Raw genomic sequence first — 13,148 nt, 5'->3', positions numbered from 1 at the left:
CCAGAAAGACACATATGTGGTTTGTATTATTTTGACTGCCTGCAGACATAGTACTTTACCATAATTAGAACTTAATATTATGCCCTTAACTTTTATTAAGAGTTTATAAAATAAACTGCCTTGTATTATTCTATGTTCTATAAAAATGGTATCAAGACATCATTCCTCACATAAACACCCACACAAAAAATTCATCTTTGACTTTACTGCCAAGATTTCTCTTTTAAGAAAACTGATATGTTTCCTTTAAGCAGACAATGAGAAACATGTAACTCATTGTTCCTCCTCCTTTCTGCTATTACTAACAGGAAACCCAAATGGAAGGCCTTAGTTTATAAATTTCTGACAGACTTTCAGATATCCCTCGCATGCCCCTGCATAAGTCTAAATCAATTATCATCATATTAAATGTCCAAGTGTAGGTTTATTGTTAATTAATTTTTTTCCTTCTTTTTGGAAGTAGATGGGAGTAAAAATAAAGTTAACAGATTTTCTGAAACTAGAAAACTCTATACATCTGGATCTAAGAGTTTGTAATCTCAAATGTTCCAATATTAGAAGAATGGGTGAGCATTTCAATGAATTGTAAAAACAGACTCAACATAAATAAAGAAGTAAATATAAGAAACCATTTAACCTCTCAAAGAAGAGGTGGGAAAGTCTATTTAAACAAAATGCTGAAGAGACCAAAATGAAATTATCAAAATACTTAATGACTGAACATTTTAAACTTTTACATGTCAAAAAATGCCATAAACAAAATTAAAGGACAAGTGATAAGCTGGAAAAAATTTTCAACATATGACAAAGTGTTAATACATTTATAAGAAGAAGATAAAACACACCACCTCAAATAGAAAATAGCAAAGGACATGTCCAGAAAAATCACAAAATCAGATATACACTTGGCCAATAAATATATGAAAAAGGTCATTCTTAGTATTGATCAGACATCTAAATTAAAGTGTGATATAAGATTTTTCCCTTATCAACTTGGCAAAGTTTGTTTTTATTTCTTTTACATTTTAATGGTAGTATCTAAGCATCGTATTGCGAAGCTAGTATTTTTACACATTGATGTGAGGATATAAATCCACATGGCATTTCAAGAAGGAAATTTTATATAGTATTATCTATCAAAACTTTAAAAAGATGTATATACCTTTTGACTCAAGGTTTCACAATAGAAGTGTATTCCAAGAAAATAATCAGATAAAGACACAAAGGTTTATATACAAGAGATATTCACCATGGCATAATATTAGCAAAAAAATTGGCAATAACTGTATTGTTCAGTTAACAGAGGATTGGTTAAATAAATTGTAGTGCTTTCATTTACTGAAATAATAGACATTAAAACCATGTTTCTAGAGCATTTAATGTTCTGGAAATATTCATGATATAAAATAAATATGGTTACAAAACAGTATATAAATTGACCTCAACACATACATATAAACATATTTTAATAAAAAGATTATGGATAGGAAATACTACTGTGGTTATTTGGGGTGGTTTTTGATTATTGTAATTTCATTTTTTCTTTTTTCTTTTCTGTACTTTCCAAGACATTACATTCAAATGTACGAATTTCCTGGCTGGAAAAAATGTTATTTAAAAAGGAAGTAGATCTTCAAAAAGACCAATCTAATTTCATATTATAAACCCAAAATTATGTGTAAAATGCAGAAGAAATAAATAATGAAGTATTAAGAAAACTTTTCAAAGAAAAGGTGGGGGAAGAGTGTGGAGGAAAAAGACACAAAGAAATGGAGGTTAGAGGGGCAGATGAACACAATCAGTGGAGAAAGGAATAACAAATACGGAGATCTCCACTAAAGCCAGCGTGATTCTCAAACAGTATTGGGGATCGGCAGCAAATAACATTGGATTGGGAAGTAGGAAATATTCTTTGCCAAAGAGTACCAAGAGTAAGTAATGTGCATTCTTTTGTATATGGAGGTACTATTTATAGCAGCAGTCCCTAACCTTTCTGGCACCAGGGACTGGTTTCGTGGAAGACAATTTTTCCACGGAGGGGGTTGGGGGGTGGTGGTTCAGGCGGTCATGCGAGAGATGGGGAGCAGCAGAGGAAGCTTGGCTCGCTCCCCCGCCGCTCACCTCCTGCTGTGCAGCCTGGTTCCTAACAAGCCACGGACCGGTATTGGGCCGCGGACTGGGGGTTGGGGACCCCTGATTTATAGGATAACCAACAGAAATAGATTATGTGATGCAATACAACATTAACACTGCTAGCACAGCTGAGCTTAGAAGATGAGTTTCCAAAATGTAATAAAAAGAGAAGATAAAAAGCAGGGGTAGGCATGGTGGGTATTCCATTGTTATAAAAATGTTAATCAAAAAAGCAACACTGATATGAATTCAACTCATACATCAGTCTTATGAATCCAACTCTTAAGTATCAGTCACTGACACTCAGGTTGGCAGATGTAGGTGTGTGTGGTGGGGGAGGAGAACCGATTATAAGTATGAATTTGATGATAAGGGAAACAAGAATTCATACAAAACCCCAAGAACAAAATCAGTAACAAGTGGGCCTAGGCCCTAAGGATACTGGAACTGAGAACCTGGTCCAGTCCCAACGTTGCCCTAGAGGACCAAGCCTCAGGAGTTGGTGGGTCCTTATTTTAGTGCTCCTGCCATTCTTGCGGCTCAGCAACTCCCTGGATACCAGGCTTTTGGTATCTGATTTGCCTCTAACCACAAGCTGGTCTCTGTGCTTCTCCACTTGATTCTTTTTCTATCTCATAGTTGCCACCCTGCCATACCTTTGGCTAATTCTTGGTCCATCATAGGTCCCTTCTATCTCTTTCTCTTGACTTTTCAAATTCTGCTTCTTCCACTGCTTAACTGCCAAATATATTTCTTTGTGTGAGTTTTGTGATCCGCATCATCAGATGTATCCTTACAGAAACCACCACTCTCCCTTACTTGTCAATCCGGAGTACATCTAGACATAAAGTTGAAAGCAGGAGCTCTATTTCTTTAACCAACCAATGAGATCTGTGAGAACTTAATTCAGCACTTTCTACACTTTCTCTGGTTGGCCAGTGACTGACCTATGTCTGGCATCTTTGATTTGGGTACCCATGCTAGTCTAACTACCCACGGCCAAGTAAGGAAAGTCATTCAGAATGCAGAGCACAGCTGCCTTGGTTTACTCCCTCAGCAGATGTTCCCCTTAAACATGACTATGGGAAAGCAGAAGTTGAAACTGCTGTGACAACATGTAAATAATATAGAGATGTTTAATACATTAGTCCTACTCCAACATTTCATAAATCATGTCCCCTGGAATTCTAGTATGCTAATAAGATATTAAGAGGTATTCTACAAATAAAGGTTTCAGTTCAAATACGTTAGTGCCTTAGCTCTCTAAGAGAGGATATCCTCCTGGGCATTATTTCTCAAATTTACTTGACAATGGCAACCTTACTAGGATTTCACAGGTCATCAATGCTCTGCGAATCAGTGTGGAAAATGCTGTCCAATGGTGCTGCAACTTTCCCCACAATCCAGAATCCACTACAGTGTTATTAGCTTCAAGAAAGCAAGGACTTTGTTTTGTGCCATGCTTGATACATATTAGATGCTCAATATATGAATGTTTGTGAAACTAAGTCATTAACATGGAGGCTGACGTCAACAAAAGAAATAGAAGACTAAGTGGGGAAAAAAATTAAGAGGAACTACAATTTCTAGTAATGACAGACTAGGATTTTTTAGATCAACCCTCCTACTGAAAACAATTAAAAACCCTTAGATACAAAAAAACCCAAAAACACCTTAAAATAAAAAGCTGACAAGATGGTGGGAAACTGCCAGACAAACTAGGAGCAACTAGAACCTAGAGAGGTAATAGGACTCCCTGAAGATACTCTGGCCCTGAGGGCAATTGTAGATAGAGCTCAGTAAATTAAGTCTTTGGTTTTCACTGGTCTCATAGGATGAGGGCAACAAATTTCTCAAACACAGATTCTTCAAAAGGTAGACAGTGCAAGGGAACTCTTCCCCACATTAAACTGGGATCCTAAAAGGCTATAACCTCAGGTAAAGGTAAACTACAACTGAATCTAAAGCCTAATCCCACCCTCAGGAGATTGCAGGGAAGATTGCTTTAGCTCAGAGAGAAGCACGAGAAAAAGAGAATGGTGGATAGAACATCCAGGATGTAGGTCCCTAAGAAGTTTGAGCAGCCTGGGCAGGGGTTTGCAGTCTGTGTCTGCATGGACTCCTAATCCAGGGAACTTCAAACTGTGAAATTCTTTTAAAATGTTCCTGGGCTAATGATACCTACACACATCTTAGCAGAAGGAAACATAAACCCTCTCTGGAGGAAGACAACTTCATTCTAGGCCTCAAAGAATACCCACAATGGGCTTCCCTGGTGGCGCAGTGGTTGAGAGTCCGCCTGCCGATGCAGGGGAAGCTGGTTCGTGCCCCAGTCCGGGAAGATCCCACATGCCGCGGAGCGGCTGGGCCCGTGAGCCATGCATGGCTGCTGAGCCTGTGCTCCGGAACAGGAGAGGCCACAACAGTGAGAGGCCCGCGTACCACAAAAAGAAAAAAAAAAAAAAAGAATACCCACAAGTAATTTTAAAAACAAAAAGCATTAGACACAGTCAAATATAAGCATACAGAAGACATCATAAGTGAGAACAAGAGTCCACAGGAAATAAAATATAATAATATTAAAGTATCTGTAGTCAGATTCTTTCCAAAAAGAAAATCCCAAGGCCTAGATAACTTCATTGGTGAATTCTATCATTATTTAAGGAAAAAAAAATTCCAATCTTACACAAGCTCTTTCAGAGATAAGAACAGGGAAACATTCCCCAACTTATTTTATTAGGCTAATATACCTGATACCAAAGCCTAACAAGGACACTATGAGAAGAAAGAATACAGGCTAATCTCAGTCATGAATATAAATACAAGTTTTTAAAAACAAAATATTAGCGAGCTGAATCCAATAGTATATAAAAATGATCAAGTTAGGTACAGCCTAGGAATGCAAGGTTGAATTAACATTAGAAAATTAATGTAATTTATCACACTGATAGTTTGAGAACAAAAAATACATGATAATCTCATTAGATGTAGAAAAAGTATTTCATAAAAATAAAAAATAAAATGAAAAAAAAAGTATTTCATAAAATTCAACATGCATTTCTAATGAAAATTTTTAGTAAACTAAGACTGAAAAGTAACCTTACCTAACTTAAATAAAGAGCATTTCCAGGGCTTCCCTGGTGGCGCAGTGGTTGAAAATCCGCCTGCCGATGCAGGGGATACGGGTTCGTGCCCCGGTCCGTGAAGATCCCACATGCTGCGGAGCGGCTAGGCCCGTGAGCCATGGCCGCTGAGCCTGCGCGTCCGGAGCCTGTGCTCCGCAGCGGGAGAGGCCACAACAGTGAGAGGCCGGCGTACCACCGCCCCCCCCCCAAAAAAGAGCATTTCCAAAAAACGACAGCTAACCTTATCCTTGAAGAAATGCTGAGAATGGAAGAAGAAAAGGATACCTATTATCATCCTTCCTATTCCTACATTGTGGTAGAGGTCCTAATCAGCAGAAAAAGGCAAGTTAAGGAATAAAAGGAATTGTTTAAATTCATCTCTATAGATCTGAAAAAAAACAGTTATCATTATTCTCAGATGAAATAATTGTGTATTTTAAAAGATTCAAAATTATCTAAAAAATTGTTAGAATTAACAAAAATGTGGAAGCATTGGTAGATACAAATCAGTATATAAAATATCTATTGTGGTCCTACCTGTCAGCAACAAACAAAACAAAATGTAAAATTACATACCACTTGCAATAGCATCAGTGATATGAAGTACTTAGGACAAATCTAAGAAAATATCTGCAAGTTTTTACAGGAAAAAAAAGTATAATCTGTAAGGAAAAGAATATGACATTAAAATTAAAGGCTTCTCTAATCATCAGAAGCACAGGGAAGGAAACAAAATTCTCAATACACAAACTTGTTTAGAGACTAAAAGACTAATATCCAGAAAATATAAAGAACTTCTAAAAATCAGTAGGAAAAACTGATAACCAAATAGAAAAGGGGATAAAAGACCTTTTTAACAGGCACTTCACAAAAAGAAATTCAAATATGAAAAGGGGCTCATCCTCCTTAATAAAATCATAAGAGACACAGTTTTCCTGCCCAAAACACTTAAGTGTGTCAATACCAAGTGATGGCGAGAATGGAGAACAACAGGAATGCTCATATCCTGCTTGGGTGAGTATAAATAACCACTTTAGAAAACACTTTGGTACTATCCAGTGAATTGGAAGATGTGAATTCCCTATGATCCAGCAATTCCATTCCTAAGTATAAACTCTTGAAATACTGGTGCCCATGTGCCCCAAGAAAAATATACAAGAATGGTCACAGGCTGAGTTTTTCAATATTAGGAAACGGAACAGAATACACATATTATGGCATATTCATACAGTGGAACAGTATGCAAATAATAGATCAGAGAAATGAAAATGTTATACACACACACCACATGGATAAATGGCACAAAAATAAGTCAGATACAAAAGACTATGTATTGACATATAAACATGTCTGTATATATGTATACAAAAGAGGCAAAAGTAAACTACATCATTTAGGGACACATACTTGGTGATAAACTTCAAAGAGAAGGAAGAAATGATTATCACCGAAGTGAGACTGCTTACTTCTGGAGGATAGGATGGGATGCATACAAGTGGGGTTTGACTGGCAAGGGACACGTAGCAGGCTTCTGGTATACTTGCAATGTACTGTTTCTTGATCTGGGTGGTGAATACGCTTTATAGTTACTCATTAAACTGTACCTTTCTATTTTATTCACTGTGCTATATATATGTTATATTTCACCATAAAAAGAAGGAATAAAGAGCAAAAAAAGAGGTGTACACGAGAGAGAAGAGGGACTTCCCTGGCGGCCCAGTGGTTAAGACTCCGCGATTCCACTGCAGGGGGCGCGGGTTCGAGCGAGAAGAAAGCAGTAAGCAGTATTTGTTGCAGGTACTAGGGCACTAGGGAAACGCTACCCCCTTAGGTATCTTCAGCGAAATGCCAGTCATCTCTACACTAAGCTATTATTTATCTAATATATTAGCTTTATCATTGCTGTAACATATTGTATCTTAAGACAATTTCTAATTACAAGAGAAATACTCTTTTGCCAAGTTTTTTTTTCTACTTTACTCCACAGGGTTCTAAATGTTTTGCTACATATACGAAGAGCCGCTCCGAGAGAGAAAGCCATAAAGAAACACTGGGCACAGCAGCTCCAACTAAAGGCTCCACTAAAGAAAAACACAAAACGTCCAATTCCACACTAGATTACTCAAATGTTACAAATTACACTACAGGTTAAATACAGTTAACTCAATAACTTAACTTATAATATTTAAGAACATAATGCTCCTTGGTATGCCATTATTCTGCCACAATATCTATGTATTCTAAGATGTTGTTCTTTATGAAAGAATCTAAGTTCTTGCCCCTGTTCTGCATCTTCCTATGTAAGGCAATCTAGATTCTACTTTCTTATTTAATAGTATGGGAGAAGAACTTCAGTGTCCTGGATGTAATTTATGAATTAAACCTATTTAACTAACCTAATCCTTTCAGTTGAAATAAAGCTAAAGGGGGGGAAAAGAAAACTTATTTGATTTTAAGAGCTTTTCAGGTATGCAGAAGCTGTGAGAACATATGTTCTTGCCTTTACTGTTACAATCAGGTATTTTCTAGGACCAATTCTTACCTCCTTGAGTACAGCTAGATTTGTACCAGAAGCACAAGTCTAGTCCACACATTCCACCCACTTTTCAGTCCACTAATAGCCTAAAAAATCTGTCTTATTTTGGCTACTCCCCATCGCACCTCAAATTCACCATACTTAAAGCTAATTCAAGAGTTCTCCCCAAAATGGGATATCAGTACACCACGGAATTTCTTAGAATTTTTAAAATTTTACTCTTCTTCCATGTGACACAATTATAGTTTCTTTCTCCAGAATGGCTCTAAAATTTACCTTTTTTCCTGCCCTTTCACTGCCAATAACCTTGTCCAGATTTCTATTGCCACTTTCCTAGATTTCTGCAACACCTTAGTCTCTCCTCTCTTCCTAACTCCTAACACCGCCAGACTCATTTCCTTTCAGGAACATTCAACAGTCACACACACCTTCTCGTGGCTGACCTTCACTCACTGCCATCCATAATTAGGTCTCATTTTATCCAAACTTAATTCTTGCTCTAAAACACCTCCACTACTTTGTCCTTCACCATTCAATTCTATTTTTAGTGTCTACATCAAGTTCTAATTTCCCTAAAAGAGTTTACAGCTAACACCACAATGTGTTCTGTTCTTCTCAGATCCTTTCAGGCATGTCAATTTTATTTCTACAACAGTACTAAAAGATTTAAAAGACAAAGAACTCTTAGACTGCTTCTTGTAACTCAAAACACCTAGGGGAAAGATGGAAATTTACATCCAGACTTTTAGGAAAAAGATAAAACGGTATCAGAGCCAAGGTGCTCTATTCTATTCTGGTGCTTCGGTCTTGGCTCAAGTAACTGAGTAAATCAACAGCTGGTCTGTGGCTGGCTAGAGAAGTATGACTCACCATTTTGCCAAACTGACCAAACAATGAGCTGCAATGGGAGAGTATCTGTGAGATCCAGTTTAAACCACTGGACATGCATTTTATTTAAGTAACTATTTGAAAGCTTACTCAGAATTTTAGTAAGAATTTAACTACCAATTTAGACTATGTATACAGTGGGATAGAGGCCAAAACCCAGAATTTTCTAGGCATCAGTCACATTACTGGCAATCAAACATCCAATAATTATTGTCACTAAACTAACTCCCATCTGATAACAAAGGAGGTGAGGTGAGAGAAATGGAGCTACTTTTCCTTACTCCACCCATTTATAACCCTTTTCTCTTCAATGCTGGAAAAATATCATAAAAGCAAATCCAGCAGGCTACAGCTATAACCACTTCCTTCTCACTGTCCACTGGTAAAATTTCCATATTTCAAAAGAATTAGGGATTCATAGGTTGCACTCTCCTTTGTGTCTCTATCATATCATCAAGAGACTTAAATAAAACAAAATTTAATATTTTCTTGTGAAAAACTATATTTCTTTCTAATTCCACTCTTGTACCTATTTTCCAGATTTGACACCAGGATAATGTTTTTCATAACTTAATTTTATTTTTTAGTTTATACTTCAGAAACTGTGATTGGGAGGGGGGATTACTTCCTATAAAAATAAATTTCTAATATAGGTGATTGTTTTTATCTTCTTTGCATTTTTGTTAAATTTCCTTTTAAAAAGATATGTTATTATGTGGTTTGTGTCTGGGGGTAGTTGTGGTGAAATTATAATAAGACATTATTTGTGTGGAGAATATCTTTAGAAAACAAAAATCTTACCAAAAAAACCAGTGTAACACAGCAATCCAAGTGTCCACTGATAGATGAAAGGACAAATAAAATGTGGTACATATATATAACAATATATTTAGCCTTAAAAAGGAAAGAAATTCTGACACATGCTACAACACAATGAACCTTGAAGACCTTCTAAGTGAAATAAGCCAGTCACAAAAGAACAAATACAGATTCCTCTTATATAAAATTCCTAGAGTCGTCAAATTCATAGACAGAAAGTAGAATGGTGGTTGCCAGGGGCTTGGGGGAGGGGGTAACAGGGAGTTAGTGTTTAATGGGTTCTGAATCTCAGGGAAGATAGAAAAGTTCTGGTGATGGATGGTGGTGATGGTTGCACAACAGTGTGAATGAACTTAATGCCACAGAACAGTACACTTAAAAATGGTTACAATGGGGCCTCCCTGGTGGCACAGTGGTTGAGAGTCCACCTGCCGATGCAGGGGACACGGGTTCGTGCCCCGATCCGGGAAGATCCCACATGCCGTGGAGCGGCTGGGCCCGTGAGCCATGGCTGCTAAGCCTGCGCGTCCAGAGCCTGTGCTCCACAACAGGAGAGGCCACGACAGTGAAAGGCCCGCATACCGCAAAAAAACAAAAACAAAGAAAAATGGTTACAATGGTAACTTTCATGTATATTTTACCACAATTAAAAAAAAACAGTATAATACAGAGAATATATCACCTTTTAAATAACTGTTCTCTCTGTGTGACCAGTTTTGAGGCATTACTGAAAAGAAGCCATGCCCTCTACTATTGGCAGTGTCCACTTCCCTCTACAAAATGGAGAAAATAGAAAAAAAATGTAAGTCTAAGAAATCAGCTCTATATAAGCAATTCCCTTGTTCACATGGGTATTTAAACATCATTCCCTGCCTTTGTCTCTGATACTTTTGCTATAATTTTCCTGAATGCCTTTAGAAGTCCACAATCTGGTGAAGAAGACAAATGAATTCTAATACAACTTAAATACTAATTAATTAGAGTGCTGTCGGGAACACAAAGCACAAAGAAACTACCTCTAGCTGGGGAAGTGTGGCACACTACTAGCTGTACTCCATACCTGTTCTCCCTTTCTTCCATAATAATACGATTAGCTGGTACAGAGCCACCAAGAATAAAGACTATTTCCAGGCCTTCCTTGAGGCCAATGAGATTCAAGTAGATACATAATTTGGGAGCTTTAGGGAAATGTTGAGAGATAGCTCTCAAATGCCCTTAGTGCCTTTTTTGTTCCTTGTACATCATAGAGCATAAGACAGATAGCTCCATTTTGGATGGTGAGGACAAGGGTTAAATGTGAGAGATTCTGAAGCCATGAGGTAGACATTACTTCCCTAATGACATCATGAAACAGAGCTGTCATTTCAGCCCCACACTGCAAAGTCCACTGTTATAGGAGAGATATAAATTCTCTCTTGTTTTTAGACCATTGTTATTTTGGAGGTTCTGTTACTTGCCACTGTACCTAATCCTAATTAATGCAGAGGGTCGGGGAAGGTTTCACAGAAAAGGTGATTTTGAGCTAGGTTTTAAAGAATGAATTAGTTGCCTGCTGAGTGGAGAAAGGCATTTTAGGCAGAGAGAGAGGACAGGATCTGGCTTTCCAAAGGTGAGGAGTGGTTTAGATGGCTGAAGTACAGGATAGGTGGAGTGAAGTAAAAGAAAAAGCAACCTGAAAAGCCGGGAAGAAAGACTCTAAAGGGTCTTACATGCCATGCTTAAAAAGGGTGATTTATTCCTGTACTTGGTTGTATTAAATGACTATGACTTCACTGGTAATTCTCTGCATATTCTAGAAGAGCCAAATGGCTCAGTCAGAAAACAAAGCAATACAGATTAAGGTATGGTGAGGACAGGGTCAGGAAGAAAAAGAAAGCCTTATTTCTATTAGAGAAGGGCACACTATTATTTCTGTAAATGCTGAGGACTAGAAGAAATACCTGGCACAAAGAAAAGATTACGAGTCCTGTGAGTTATGGGAGAGGAATATGGACAATACAGAAAAGAGGAAGCATACACATAATTTGGTAATCTCTGGATTAGGTAAAGATTAGAATCTGCCTTTTAAGGCAAATGAGGTCCATGAACTACAGTATAACTATGACCATCTGATTATAACACATTTTTATTATATGCTTACATCCATGGTTTCTTTTCACAAGTGGCTATCATAGTAATAACGGAACAGCATCTAGTCTATGGTAAGAACTTGGTATTTGATGATCAAACACCTTTCCCTATCAAAGAAGAGTTATAAAAATGATGAGGGAGGAAAAAAAATCAATACTCTTTAAGGTTATTAAGAGTTTTAATTATTATTCATGCAAGTAGTATTCTTTTATTTTTCTGCAAAAATCATGTATCATTTTTGTAAATTTTTAGTTTTATAATTAAGGAAACAACCAACCACCAATGCCCCATCAAAAAAAATTAAAAAACAGCAGCAACTATTTCCTCATAAAAGTATCAGAGGCAAACTACTGAGAGGGTATATGGCCTCTATAAATCCATAATCCATTAATTGTGTGCATCAAAGTTTCAAAGATCAGAAAATTCTTTTTAAAAAGTCTCTCAATGTTTCCATTATTTTTGTCTCTAGCTCTCCCTAAACTTAAGTACAGCATTTTAGCCTCCTAACAAATATTTATTACATGCTGATCAGACCATAAGTACTGTGTGGAATACTGGATAGAAAACTGTAGGACATGTTTTTTTCTGTTTTATCCTGATATTCCTGTTTTCAATTAGTTTTAGAGGATCTTTGGTATCTTCAACCAGATTATGAGGTTTTATCAGTACTCTCCTCTGGTAACAGGCATCAAAATATGCTAAGGAACCCTGTGATAAAAGATTTTAATTTTTTAGAGTGGGCTAGATGGCTTTCTTAATTTAGACTTGTAATTAAAATCATCTGCATCTAAATTTTGCTTGGAAGACTCTAGTTATATCATTTTTTTTTTTTTTTTTTTTGCAGTATGCGGACCTCCCACTGCTGTGGCCTCCCATTGTGGAGCACAGGCTCCGGGCGCGCAGGCTCAGCGGCCATGGCTCACGGGCCCAGCCACTCCACGGCATGTGGGATCTTCTCGGACCAGGGCACGAACCCGTGTCCCCTGCATCGGCAGGCGGACTCCCAACCACTGTGCCACCAGGGAAGTCCTATATCATTTTCTTATCCCCTGAACTTCATCCGATAATTACTTATCCCTTACAATGGTTATTTATTATAAAATAATTTGGGCAAAAATAGGAATCCGATGGGCAAAGAGACCTTTGGCCCATGTAGTTATTTCTCAATGAATGTACATTACAATGATAAAACTTCAAGAATGATTCACCACATCATTTTTTTTTTTTTTTTTTGGTGTACATGTGCTTTCATTTTTTTTTTTTTTTTTTGCTTCCGGTTTTAAACATTGTATAAATAAAGCTAAGTGTGAAACTAGGTATTGTGAAAGCTGGTTATAAATTCACCTGACTTATTACCATATAGAAGACTAACTCTCATGGCCCTAGCCCTTAAAACCAAGAAACAGGGTTACAGAAGCAGTAGCTTCTAAAAACACAGAAAGGACACAGTTGCTAATAAGCATCTACAGCTTTTATAATACTCTCAAAGGGGTCAAGCCTATGAAAGATCCACACTA

General features: G+C 37.2%; 1 protein-coding gene across 7 annotated transcripts in view; it reads right to left on the bottom strand.

The window, feature by feature from the left end:
• Window positions 1-13,148, bottom strand: part of SOCS5 (suppressor of cytokine signaling 5) — a 61,527-nt gene that overhangs the window by 19,031 nt on the left and 29,348 nt on the right. Inside the window, exon 2 of one of the 7 annotated variants that reach the window (XM_060117655.1) lies at window positions 10,184-10,274. The exons of the other annotated variants lie outside the window; for them this stretch is intronic. The gene's annotated coding sequence lies outside the window, so the exon portion shown is untranslated. The remainder of the gene's footprint in view (window positions 1-10,183; window positions 10,275-13,148) is intronic. 7 annotated transcript variants of the gene reach the window in all.

Source organism: Mesoplodon densirostris, chromosome 14, assembly GCF_025265405.1.
Source record: "Mesoplodon densirostris isolate mMesDen1 chromosome 14, mMesDen1 primary haplotype, whole genome shotgun sequence".
NCBI classification, from domain to species: Eukaryota; Metazoa; Chordata; class Mammalia; order Artiodactyla; family Ziphiidae; genus Mesoplodon; species Mesoplodon densirostris.
The sequence above is the reverse complement of the archived record's forward strand: the minus strand, read 5'-3'. Positions and strand labels throughout refer to the sequence as shown.